The 12,289-nt window shown below is 46.7% G+C and overlaps 1 non-coding gene across 1 annotated transcript; it reads left to right on the top strand.

The window, feature by feature from the left end:
• Positions 1–5,741: 5,741 nt before the first annotated feature.
• On the top strand, positions 5,742–5,813 carry Trnar-gcg (transfer RNA arginine (anticodon GCG)). The gene has a single exon. It is a non-coding gene; the product is annotated as a tRNA-Arg (tRNA).
• The last annotated feature ends 6,476 nt before the right edge of the window (positions 5,814–12,289 follow it).

Here is a 12,289-nt window from a genome sequence, read left to right as displayed (position 1 = left end):
GAGAAGCATGTTTGAAAGCTTGGAGTGAGTACCTCGATTTGAAACACAAGCTTCAAACACTGCTTCAAGGGAAGATTGCCAAACATAATCTCCGTCTTATGGCCTCTCTAAGGGAAGAAGGCAAAGCATCATCGCAAAAGTTCTGGCGATATGTGCAGTCACTAGATTGGAAGGATAAGCGCCCTGTTCAGCTGCGAAATGCTGCCACAGGGGAACCAGTCCTGGAGCTGAAAGAGCATCTCACCGGTCACCTGCTACGTTTATATGGTCATACAGACGGAAGCGAGGATGGGACTCAAGTAGAGTCAACGCACACGCATGTGCCCGGGCCCCTTCCGGAGAGGCTGTCAACCGAAGAATCGGGTGTGCGGTGGCGGGTCAGCAAGGGTGGAATTGACCGGGCATTGAAGCGGATCAGTGCCCATACAGCACCTGGTCTGGACGGCTTGCCAGCTAGAATTCTCAAGGTCTTTGGCAAGGAGACCATGAGAACAGCTTGCTGGCTTGTTCTCCGGTATCATTGAAGGTGCGCCAATCCCAAGGGAGTGGTGCCTTGGCCGTGTGGTATTTATACCAAAGAAAGGAGGCAAGCCTGACCTCATCGAAGACTACCGCTCACTAACGGTTACAAGTGTCCTGTATAGGCTCTTTGCAGGCATCTTGAAACAGTGGATAAGTGGTTGGGCAGAGGCTAAAAATTTGCTTACAGAGATGCGGAATGGCTTCCGTCCAGGCCGAAGACTGGAGGACAATTTGTTCGCTCTCACTGAGTGTGTGTCGATTGCAAAGGCAGAGCAACGGCCCCTCCTGTGCTGTTTTCTGGACGTGGAGAAGGCGTATGACAATGTTCCACACGCTGCACTCTTTGAGAGCATGTCTACAATGAATCTTCCAGCTCCTCTGCTAACAACGGTGCAGCGCCTGTATGAAGACAACACGGCCATTGCTCACTTCGGGAGTGCGCAATCTTCGCCTGTCAAGGTCACAAGAGGTCTACGTCAGGGATGTCCGCTATCCCCACTGCTGTACATTCTATATGTGGCCAACATGGAGCGAAAGCTCCTCAGTAGTGGTCTTGGTTCCCAGCTGAAATACAGTACAGTGGGAGTAGACGAGAGGTGCAGACTACCGGGGCTCACCTTTGCTGACGACCTTGTGTTGATGGCGGAGTCTGCTCAGGACCTTCAGGACCTTCAGGACCTCATTCACATCTCCCAGGCGGAAATCACGCGCCTTGGGCTCCGCTTCAATTGTAAAAAATCTGCGGTAGTCCCCCTCGCTGGCACATATATATGTGCGGATGAGGTCACTCCCAGGCTCGGAGATGATGTCCTAATGGTGTGTGCGACGTACAGATATCTGGGAGTGCAGCTTTCCAGTGGACCGGAGCTCTTTGGCCAACAAGAGGAGATCCTCCGGCAGAAGGCACTTCGGGCCCAGTCCATCCTCCGTCGACAATGTCTCTGGGGGTGCAATCGACTTGTGATGGTTCGGGACCTTTGGAAGATAGTGCATGTGCCGGCGTTGACGTTCGCGAATGCTGTGCTATGCCTTTCGGCAGTCACGCGGGACTGGCTTGAGCGACGACAGCGGGAGGTTGGCCGGATAGCTCTCGGCTGCCATGGTGCTGTGGCCAACGAAGCTATTCAGGGTGATCTCGGCTGGTCGAGCTTTGAAGCTCGGGAGGCGGTCAGCAAAATTGCCTACCGTGGCCGCTTGCTCTGCGTGCCCAGAGAGAGATGGGCGCGGCGTGTTTTTGACTACCTGTCTGCAACATGCATGCGCACTCCGTGGGTGAGGCGCCTCTACCGCATCGAGAGCAAGTTCGGCCTCTTTCGCGCCCCTCTCAGCGCAAACTCATCCGCCGAGTGGGCAGCAGCGGGAACGAGTGCGGGAAGAAGAGGAGGCACGTTGGATCCACAACATGTCGGAGAAGGCGACGCTAGCGGTGTACCGGTGTCACAAGAACAGTACTGGCATGGTACACCTGTACGACAACTCCCTTGGCAGCAAGCTACTATTTGAGGCGAGAGCTGGTGCACTCCGCACACTTGTACGCCTTAAGGCTATTAGCAAGGACGTGAGTGATGTGCGGTGTCGTGTGTGTGGACTACAGGACGAAACTATCGAACATGTGGTGCTGCGGTGTGAGGGCATTGGCACAGCGATGACGGATGGTGCCTCTCTGGAAACTGCTCTGGGCTTCGAACAGGCCGGCGGAGACGACGGTCGGCGTAGTGTGGACAGAGCCGCGGTCGCAGCGACAAAGGGCCGCCTCGAATGCTGGCGAGCGGCTGTTGCGGCGAGACATTCTTGACTGCTGCCTAGTCAGAGCGGCTCTTGTTCTTCCTCTACCTTTTTTTGTTTTTTTTCTTTTTTTTGTCTTTTTTTTCCTACCGTTTTACTAAAAAAACTGGTAATAAGTAGAGCTTCATGTTTGGTTAGGGCGTGGATTCCACGTCCACCCGTTGCAAAGGGTTGGCCACAAAATCATCATCATCATCATCATCATCATTAGACAAACGCGTTTTTGCGGTTGGTTCGCCCTGGTCGCGCTACTGCGCTCTTTGCTCCCTGTGGTATTTTGTTCTTTGTCGTTGCTAAATCGCTGCTCGCGTGTGTAATATTTATCGCCAGGTGACCAAACTGGCCTCGACTGGCAAAAACAACGTCAATCAAGTAAGGTTTGCATCGTTTATTGTGAGTGCCCAAGCTGGTACAAGCAATGTATACAGTCAGGTCCAAGCAAAACAAGTCACTCATACACGTCGAAAGCTTTCAACCCGTACGTGTGTAATCATTCTGAAAGCTGACAAATATGTGCATATAACTGAACACCGAGATCGCTGAAAGAACGTTGCTCTCGTTGTGTAGCAGCGTCCGAGTTTTAACAGCATAGCTTTAAGACAAGGGTCTCATCCTTCCGTTAGTTATGCGGCGCTTCCCAGGTTGTGTTGATCTTTGAGTGCATGGTGTGGAGTCGGAAACGAAACGTGCGCTACGCCGTCAGACAGTTGGCGCAGTGAGAGCAATGTAGTTTTGATTAATCTTTTACGTAAACAATCGCGGATGTGTACAGTTCTGCATCTTTCTCTCTCTGCGATGTCACCTTGAATGCGTTACAAATAAGGAATATCGCGTTGTGTCTACAGGGCAGGCATGAGGGCAGGCACGAATTTCTCGGCTAAATTCTCGGCCGTGAAGCCATACCATAGGTATTACGTATTCAGGTAATAGGTGGAAGAAAATATTTCAGGCTCTTCTTGTTCCTCGATATAGTTCAGTTACACAGTTTCTACAGCTAGAATTTCTTGGCGCTAGTAGTAATCGGACTGCTGAGTATGCAGCGTAGATGAATGCTAAAGGAACAGAAATATAAGGCGAGTGCTTACAGATTCTAGAAGCACAATTCTAAGAAAATAAGCTTTAGGCATGCAGTGGTGTTCGCACAGAACACTAAACAACTGCTCAGCCGTAAGCACAATCTCTGTATCACATAGACATGTCGATAGAACTTGAGCACTCTATTGCAAGCAAGCACTCACGAAATCAAACTGTGGGCCATGATGTGAACCTGTGCCAATGCTGGATAAATAAAGGTCATATATATATATATATTGCATACTTGTTATGGTGTTATTTACTTTTTCAATATATTTGGGCTTGGGAGCTCAAGTATGTATTCTCCCTGCTACTTTTAGAAGCTCCGGCTTGAAATACTGCCACATGCGCTCCTTTCTTTCTATGTTTTATGTTATTGGCCAATGGCACGTGTAGTTACTGCGTTGCGCAAACCGTGCCAGAATGTCTGGGAACATTCCAGATTATTTTAGGATCTTCTGTTAGGCTGGAGCGTGCAATTGCAAACAGCTCAGTTTATTGTCGAACTAACGCAGCCACCAGTGATAATGCTCGAATGTTCGATGCCGCAGGTATAAATGCCGACGCACCTTGCCACAGATCAGTTTATCGACGGCCGACGCCTGTTCGCCGCTATCAGTGTGCAGTGTGTATTGCTGTAGTTTGACTTTTCGTTTCCCGGCCACGAGTTCGGCCGAATAAAAAGTTTCATCTTGGACATACCGACTGCTGCTTTCGTCGACGTCACGACCCCGTGACAATATGTAAAATATTGTAGCGTGGCTGTGGATAAGTCCAAGTTCATGTATGTTTTAAATTACCTCTTCGATTTCCTAGGTTTTTTTCGTGACAGTAGTTCACAGAATTTCACTTCATAGTGGTAAGTGCTACAACTGTGACATGTTAATTTAATCAAACAGCAGAAGTAGGTGTGTTCAAACAAATTTGGGACGTACGTTTCTCTGCTATGTAAAAAATAAAACTACCATACTCACTGAACACAAATAATCTCACTCATCACGACAACGTAAACGTACTTGGTGAAGCTGTGCTGGAAGAAGTGCTCGTCACACTTATAATTTGTTTATTAGCTGTAAGTAATTTGAAGGAGCCCATTGAACATATGTGCAAAGGCTAATGTAATTGAGCACAGCCTTGTGAAGCTTTGTCGTATCTTTTTGTAAACTTCTATGATCTAAACACAGTTAATTAAGGCAAAACAGTTTTGAGCATAGTTTGTAAACTGTCTCATAAGGCACAACTAAATGTTGCATTTACGTTGCGCGGCAGCTGTATTTTCGATGGAGGCGAAAATGTTTGAGGCCCATGTACTTAGGTTTAGGTGCACGTCAAAGAACCCCAGGTGGTCGAAATTTCTGGAGCCCTCCAATACGGCGTATCGTGATTTTGGGACGTTAAACCCCAGATATTATTAGATGTTTTCTGGAAAGACTGTTAATTCCCCTCACTGCAGTGATGTTCGTTTTGTAATGTGATTTATAATTAAAAAAACTGACCCTACGTTTCGAGACCCGTTTGGTCTCTTAGCTTTTTTAAATTAAGAAGACTAATGATTAAATGTGGCTGGAGAGTCCTTTTATTCTTATAATCTTGCCCAGCCAGACAGACTTCTATATATTTACCCTTAAATTTATCATTTCTGATGATTCACATGCAAACCATGATACGATTATGAGTCATACAGTAGTGGGCAACTCTAGATTGATTCTAACTGACTGGAGTTAAACAAACGCACTTGTAGCCTTGAAGAAGACAAGACTGCTTGTCTAAACATTTGCTCCAGCAGCACCTCATGTTCACAAATTTTTCGTCTCTTCAAGCTTCCGTCTTTCCCTCAACTTCAGACGCAGATCTAAGCACAGGAGTGTCCTTGCATTTCGCCCTCAATGAAATGTGACCACCGTGGCTGGGTATAAAACCTGCGTCGTTGAGATCAGCAGTGCCAGGTAACGTAACTAATGCACGGAGCTAGTGCTCAATTTCAACGCTATTGCGGTGTAGATTGCATGACACAGTAGACAGCTAATACTTGTGGACGATTGTAGGCACACCTCCATGAGATGCCTGGTAAACCATTTACAAATACAGCATTGCAAGCGTAATATTAATGAGAACTAACAGACAATAATGCCAAGGAAAGTATAGGGGATGTTTTTAGTAATAAATGTAAGGTAATCGTGAAGAAAGAGAAGTGGACGAAAAGATAGCTGCCAGCTCGTAATAAGTTCACGTGCTACGTGACGCCAACAAGGCAGAAAAAGAGTGTGCCACACTCGCCGTCATGGCTACTGGCGGCGCTGACTGACGCTCCCACGTTTAAATGCACACATATACCCTATAAAGTGGACGGGGGGATGGCCGCCGCGGTAGCTCAGTTGGTAGAGCATCGGACGCGTATTCGAAGGTCGCAGGTTCGGTCCCTGCCCGCGGCAAGCTATCTTTTCGTCCACTTCTCTTTCTTCACGATTACCTTACATTTATTACTAAAAACATCCCCTATACTTTCCTTGGCATTATTGTCTGTTAATTCTCATTAATATTGTGTATAACAAAGAAAACGAGCCCTTGAAATTAACACTTCTTTCCAGCATTGCAAGCGTGAGGTTCAAGATGACCTATTGTAGCAGACGTTCACATGTTTCGCCGCACTTCCAGAGTGGACATTCGGGGGTAGTCACCCTGTCGTTGCCTGGCAATCCTGGAAAAACAAGTAATGACATCACCAGATATTGATAAGCATAATCAATGAAACATTAAATTTTGCAAAAGTAAACTTATAAACATAGTGAACAAAAACAGCGGTTTGTTATACATATATGTAAACGTACCTTATAATGCATGTTGTATCACTCGGGCTAGCTTCTTTGCAAGGCGTGTCATGTAACAGGTGCCTTGGTCATTGCACACAGCTGTTTCCTTGTCAGGCCAGGAGGCTACAGCAGAAAAAAAAAAATATTTCTGATTATAGTGACGGTTTTTTATCACACTAAAGTGAAAGTACACTCATAATTATGTGAAGCTTTTGTTACACTAAATGTGTAGTAAAGATAACCTAAACTGACAGCAGGAGAAATGAGACCTCTAAACCTGGCTTCTCAAATGCGATCCGGCAAACAATAACTCACGTTTTTTGCACTGATATACGGGCTAGTTACAAAGATACATGCGAGGCGTTGGTGATGCAATTGCCTCCCTTTATTTATTGCAGTGGCCTGGTTAATGTTAACCGAACGATAAACTCAGCAACCCGCTCCGACGTGAAGCCACGCCGCAAGGAACGCACGTTTTCTCAACGACAGAGTATGACGTTGAAAATTAAATATTCCAGTGCGTCGCCTCCGTGTGACACCCACACAAAGCCATTGGTTAAAAAAGATCACACCATCTCCCGCTAAAGGGGACCATGAAGCGATGCGAAGCAGCGTTTCGGCATGTAGAGCCCGCGTTTCAGAGGGGGAGGGGAGAGGGAAAGGGGAGAGGGAAATGGGGAAAGCGGAAGTGGGGAGGGGAAGGGGAAAGGAGAGAAGGGGAGGGGGAAAGGGAGAGGGCAAGTGGAGAGGTGGCGGGGAGAGAGGTGTGGAGAGGGAGAGGAGTTGTGTGGAGATGGCTTGCGCATGCGCAGTAATGGTGGTCACGCCGCACACCACCACCACCGGATTGAACTCCGCTATAAGATGCTTCACATCTAAAAAACTGAAGCAATGGGTTTTTACTCACCGGTCCAAACGAGTGTCATCCGGTGAAAGCTTCAATGGTCCCTTCTTTCCCCTGAAGTCAGCTGAATGCACTTCGCGAAAGGATTTTAACGAGTCAAAACCAACAGAACAAAAGCGAGTGTGTCGGCCGGCAGTGGCTCGAAACATTTACAGCGAAACGAAACAGCGCGAGACCCATCCCAACGCACCGCGAACCGTTGCCTGTCGTTGCGCCGCCGTATATTTTGAAATGAAGATAATGATGCCGATAGGCTGCTGACAACTACGAGTCTGTTGGAGCAAAAACTATTACAAAAGATTGATGACGTGGTACCTGGCAAGTCAAGGCCACTTCGTATAAACAGCAATTTGTTTATTGAAGTGTAGCAGTAAGCAAACAACTAAACTTCCTTATTTGAAGAATATTTTAATTTGAAGTTTGGGCCCGACGAGGGCGCCCATAAAAAGTCAAATAGCGCGAATGGCGGCCACCACAACACTACAGTGTACTGGACACTGTAACCGTACCACAACTATTTTTTCCATACTATGCCTCTAACCACAACTAGAACCACAACCAACAAAGTATTAACATATTTAGCGCGCATTAACTAATGCTCCACTCACCCAGCCAACTCGTTCAGCAGTTTTAATTCCAGCAGTTCGTTCCAGAGTTCGTTACACCGGTACATGACACGGTATGAATTCATACCGTGTCATATACCGGTGTCGTACGAACACTTTTGATCGCGATCAGGGCCGACACGGATCGAGTTTGGCTCTGAGGATAGCCAAATCGCGATTAAAGGTCTCTGCACAGTGTTGTTCCCGCACAAAAAGAAAAAAGACTTTTGAAAACATGCAGCCGCTCCTGGCCGCTCTACGCGAAAAAGAAGAAATAAAAAAATTCGGCAGATCCCACGCATCGTGGGAATCGATGTTATGCGAAGCTTGCACAGGAAGGTGACTGTGGCGCAATTTTTCACACTGAGCGAAAACTTTACGGGAATGACGCTAGAGAAATGTGGAAATGTCATACGCACACACATATTTTGAAGAGTCGCACATGTATTATGTAACTAGTTGTTTACAGTTGCTTAATGATGCCAACAGAAACGTAGGTGTTACCAACACCACACGCAGTAAGCTGATGTGTAATGCTCATATTCTTAAATACTGGACAGCGCGAATTTGAATAGGACAATGAAGGAATACAGATGCACAGAACAGGCGCTACTCGCTACTAAGTTTTTCAGAAAAGTTTCATTAGATATATACGCAGCCGAGTGGCACGCGCACTGCACGTACGTTACAGTCACGGTTGCATTTGTTAGAGTTGCGTTACAGTTGTTATGCTTGTACTTATCCATTATGAAGGAGAACGCACGCACGTTTCACGAACCCATGTACATGTGTGGAAGGGGTTCTTGGCAGTTCTTGAATAAGGTCACCACCACCGTGATCAGTGAGCACCAGCAGCTGGACAGGACTTGTTATCGAACGGTCTACGTGCAGTGCGAGGTATAGTAGAGCTGGTGGAAACCGCGGATGGCTTTTACGAAATGATCTATGATGCCTTCTGTCCTGGACGTGGCACCGAGGTCTTGTGATGTCCTGTCCTCATCCAAGCCGTCTTTCATGCCGTCTAAGAACCAGTCGTTGTTGGCTTTTGATAAAGGAATTGAAGTCACTGCTAATCATGAGGGACATTCTCCTTTCGGTAGTGTTATTGTAGGAAGCGCCAAGTCCTGTAAATCTCTCTTGTCTGTATCTGCGCTGTTCCCTGCTATGATTATTGTAGGAAGTATTGACCCCAGGTTTTGCGTAATCCACGTGGTCGAAGTTGCAGACCTCGTGGACGAGTGGATGATAGCCCAGCGTCTTCCAGAGGTGCTCTGTTTTCATCTCCTTAACTTTCCTTGGGTTGGCCGCCGTGGTGTAGTGGTTACAGTGCTCGGCTCCTGACCCGAAGGTCGCGGGTTCGATTCCGGCCGCGGCGGTCACATTTCGATGGAGGCGAAATGCTAGAGGCCCGTGTGCTGTGCGATGTCAGTGCACGTTTAAGAACACCAGATGGTCGAATTTTCCGGAGCCCTTCACTATAGCGTCTGTCATAATCATATCATGGTTTTGAGACGCAAAACCCCAATGATTATTGTTATTATCACTTTCCTTCCGTGTCAGTCTGTATGTTCGCGATTACTGCGTTGATTGAGACTCTGTTATTACCTGTGACACATACCCGCATAACATGAACTCTGGTATGCGGGTATGAGCCGCACGTGACTGAGGGAAAGCGTTTCATGACGTACGCGACAGGTGTTTTGTGATATTCATGTAATCACCAGTGAATCGTGTTCGCCATACACTCATCCTATGCTATGCAAATTTGGTATATTACGCCCTATGGAGACGACCGGGATAGTGTCCAGACGTAGGCGGCTAGATAGATAGATAGATAGATAGATACGTAGATAGAAACGCCCAAAGTACCTGAGGTTCGCTAAGAAATGCTTCGCATTTAAAAAAAAAAAGAAACGGAAGTCACGTCAGGAAACGAACAACAACAAAAAGAAAAGTGACTCCGCCCCGTACCTCAGTGCACCTCCGAAAAGGGAGACCCCCGCCGACAGGCGGCGCGGCTCCCAGCGTCACCTAGTGCCTCGATGCGCGCGCCCCCGCTTAGAGTGGTGTCAGCTTTTGAAAGGGAAGGTGCCGCCTCCCCGGCCTTGGCGGCAGCGTGGCCGCCATTTTGAACCCCCCGCACTTGTGCGTGGCGCGCGTGCTGTTTTTAGGTCGTTGCTCGTTTCCCTCCAGTTTTATGCGTTCGCTACCGTCCCCATGGCCGGCTGTTGCGTGCCGCAGTGCACCAATCATTCCAGGAACGCTGGGAGCTGTATCGTTTTAGAAGATACGAGGTTTCTTTGGACAGTAAAAATCAAACGTGACAAGCGGCATCCGAAGAACACATTATGCACTTGCAGCGTAAGCTTCCGGCCGGTATTTCGAATGCACATGCAAGGATAAATTCTACCGGTGTTAACCTTGCGTAATAAATGGACACACTGATATCAGCTACGTGCTTAAAATGCTTTGGTTCACGTGTGCATGAATCCTGCATTTTGCTTCGCAAACATTCTTTACTGCACTTGGTTGGTCCTGTATCTGCCTTTGATTTTTGCTGTCGCTATTTTTGTGATTTGAAATATATCATGGAATATAATATGCGTGTTTGTCTGCAGATGAGATCCTTCTTTTTTCCTAACAATAATTATTTCTGAGAATTTACGTCCCAAGAACCCCGATATGATTATGAGAGGCGCCGTATATAGTGGAAGGCTCCCGAAATTTTGACCATCTGTTGTTCTTTAACGTACACCTAAATCTAGTACGCGGGCCTCTGTCATTTCACCTCCATCGAAATGGGGCCGCTGCGGCCGGGATTCCATCCCGCAACCTACGGGTCACCAGAGAAGCACCGTAACTACGACCACGGCGGGTTCTTGTTTTTTATATTCCTTTCCGCGTTTCAAGTACGCCTTCTGTGCTGGTCTGATGCCCATGTATATATGTATGTGGGCAGTTAAATATTTTTCATCCTTCACTGTTTCTGTGTTTCAAGGTTACATTTTCGTCTTGTCTTAAATAATTACGCAGTTCCTGTTTTTTTTTTTAACCATTTACGATCACTGTGAGTCGACTAGTGGCAGTTGTGTTTTATTGTGTAATTTGCGTTTTATTTGTGTAATTGCTTCTGTCAGCGCAGCATTAATGCGCACAAATAAATGGCGTGCACACTGGATACCAACGCGCGCGCACGCACACACACACACTCAGTATTTCATTTCTTTGAGCAAGCATAATTTATTTATTAATAATGTAAGCCCTGAGGGCTCATACAGGAATACGCATACAAACAGTTCTCGCGAAGCGTCTATACAAAGAAGACGCATGAAAACAACAAGACGGGGAAGCATTGCGTACAGTATACACGCTATATGTCAGTAAACAAATACAAGAAACAAAGTCAAGTTGTACAATGAGTACGTCATGGAAAACCAGTTAATGAAATAAAAACTCACAGGCTCCCAAATGCGTTGGCTTAAGACGGCTCGAAAGCGAAAGCCATCTTATTCTTCTCAGTTTTTTGCGCACAAAGCGCGGTTTTGCATTGTCTCCTAGATCGGAGGCACCTTACCTGGTTTTGCACTGCCTCCGTGATCTGCCCACTTTTGACCAAGCTACGATGTCATGTGATAACGGCATCATATGACGTCACTTCAAAATATGTGAAACCATGATGACGTCATATGGTGACGTCATCACGTGACGATGATTTTTTGCATCCCTTGTCCCCAACGTCGTGGTACGCTGACGCCGTAGACGCGGGACGCTGACGGTCAAATTTCGCGTTTGATCAGGCAGTTAAGGCGTTCGCCTTAAAAAATGCGTCCGCCACGGTGGTAGAGTGGTGACGGAGCTCGGCTGCTGACCCGAAAGTCACGGGTTCGATCCCGGCCGCGGCGGTGAGGCGAAATGCTAGAGGCCCGTGTACTGTGCGATGTCAGTGCAGGTTAATGAACACCAGTTGGTCAAAATTCATGCAGCCCCCCACTACGGCGTGCTTCATAATCATATCATGGTTCTGGCAAGTAAAACCCCAGATTTTATTATTAATAAAAGAGACAAATAAACGACGCCGTGCATCTGCCGCACAAAGTGTAAAACAGTATTGGAAACAGTAATATGTGCATGCAATTGGGCATGCGAGAAAACCTGTAGATACAGACAAAGAAACTGCAAATACAAAAAGAAGAAGGAAAAACGCACTGATACTGCGCGCATGCGAAGTTTTACGGCATACTACTGAACAACGTATTCATCGTTTTGATAAGGACTCAAGGTGCAACTCGAGTGCCGATACAGTAGCGGCTACAGATTGTGAGCAAGAAATGTCAGCAATAATAATGATAAAGAAGCTTTCGTTTCATTTTAGCAGGATATCCGCACCATACTGCCCTTCGGCCCTTTATTCTGTGTTCAATATGTATAAAGCCATTTACATTAAACGAGTAAATTGTTTGCAAACTTAGCAAAATGAGCGACCTTCATCGCGCTTAGGTAGCTTCGCAACACTAAATTGTGTGTGTTCAGATACATATATTGCTGCTGCTGACATGTATACAAATACTTTAAACGATTATTTGTGTATT

This window comes from Rhipicephalus sanguineus, chromosome 3 (genome assembly GCF_013339695.2).
Source record: "Rhipicephalus sanguineus isolate Rsan-2018 chromosome 3, BIME_Rsan_1.4, whole genome shotgun sequence".
Classification (NCBI taxonomy): domain Eukaryota; kingdom Metazoa; phylum Arthropoda; class Arachnida; order Ixodida; family Ixodidae; genus Rhipicephalus; species Rhipicephalus sanguineus.
Note: the sequence above shows the minus strand (reverse complement) of the source record. Positions and strands in the feature narration are given on the sequence as shown.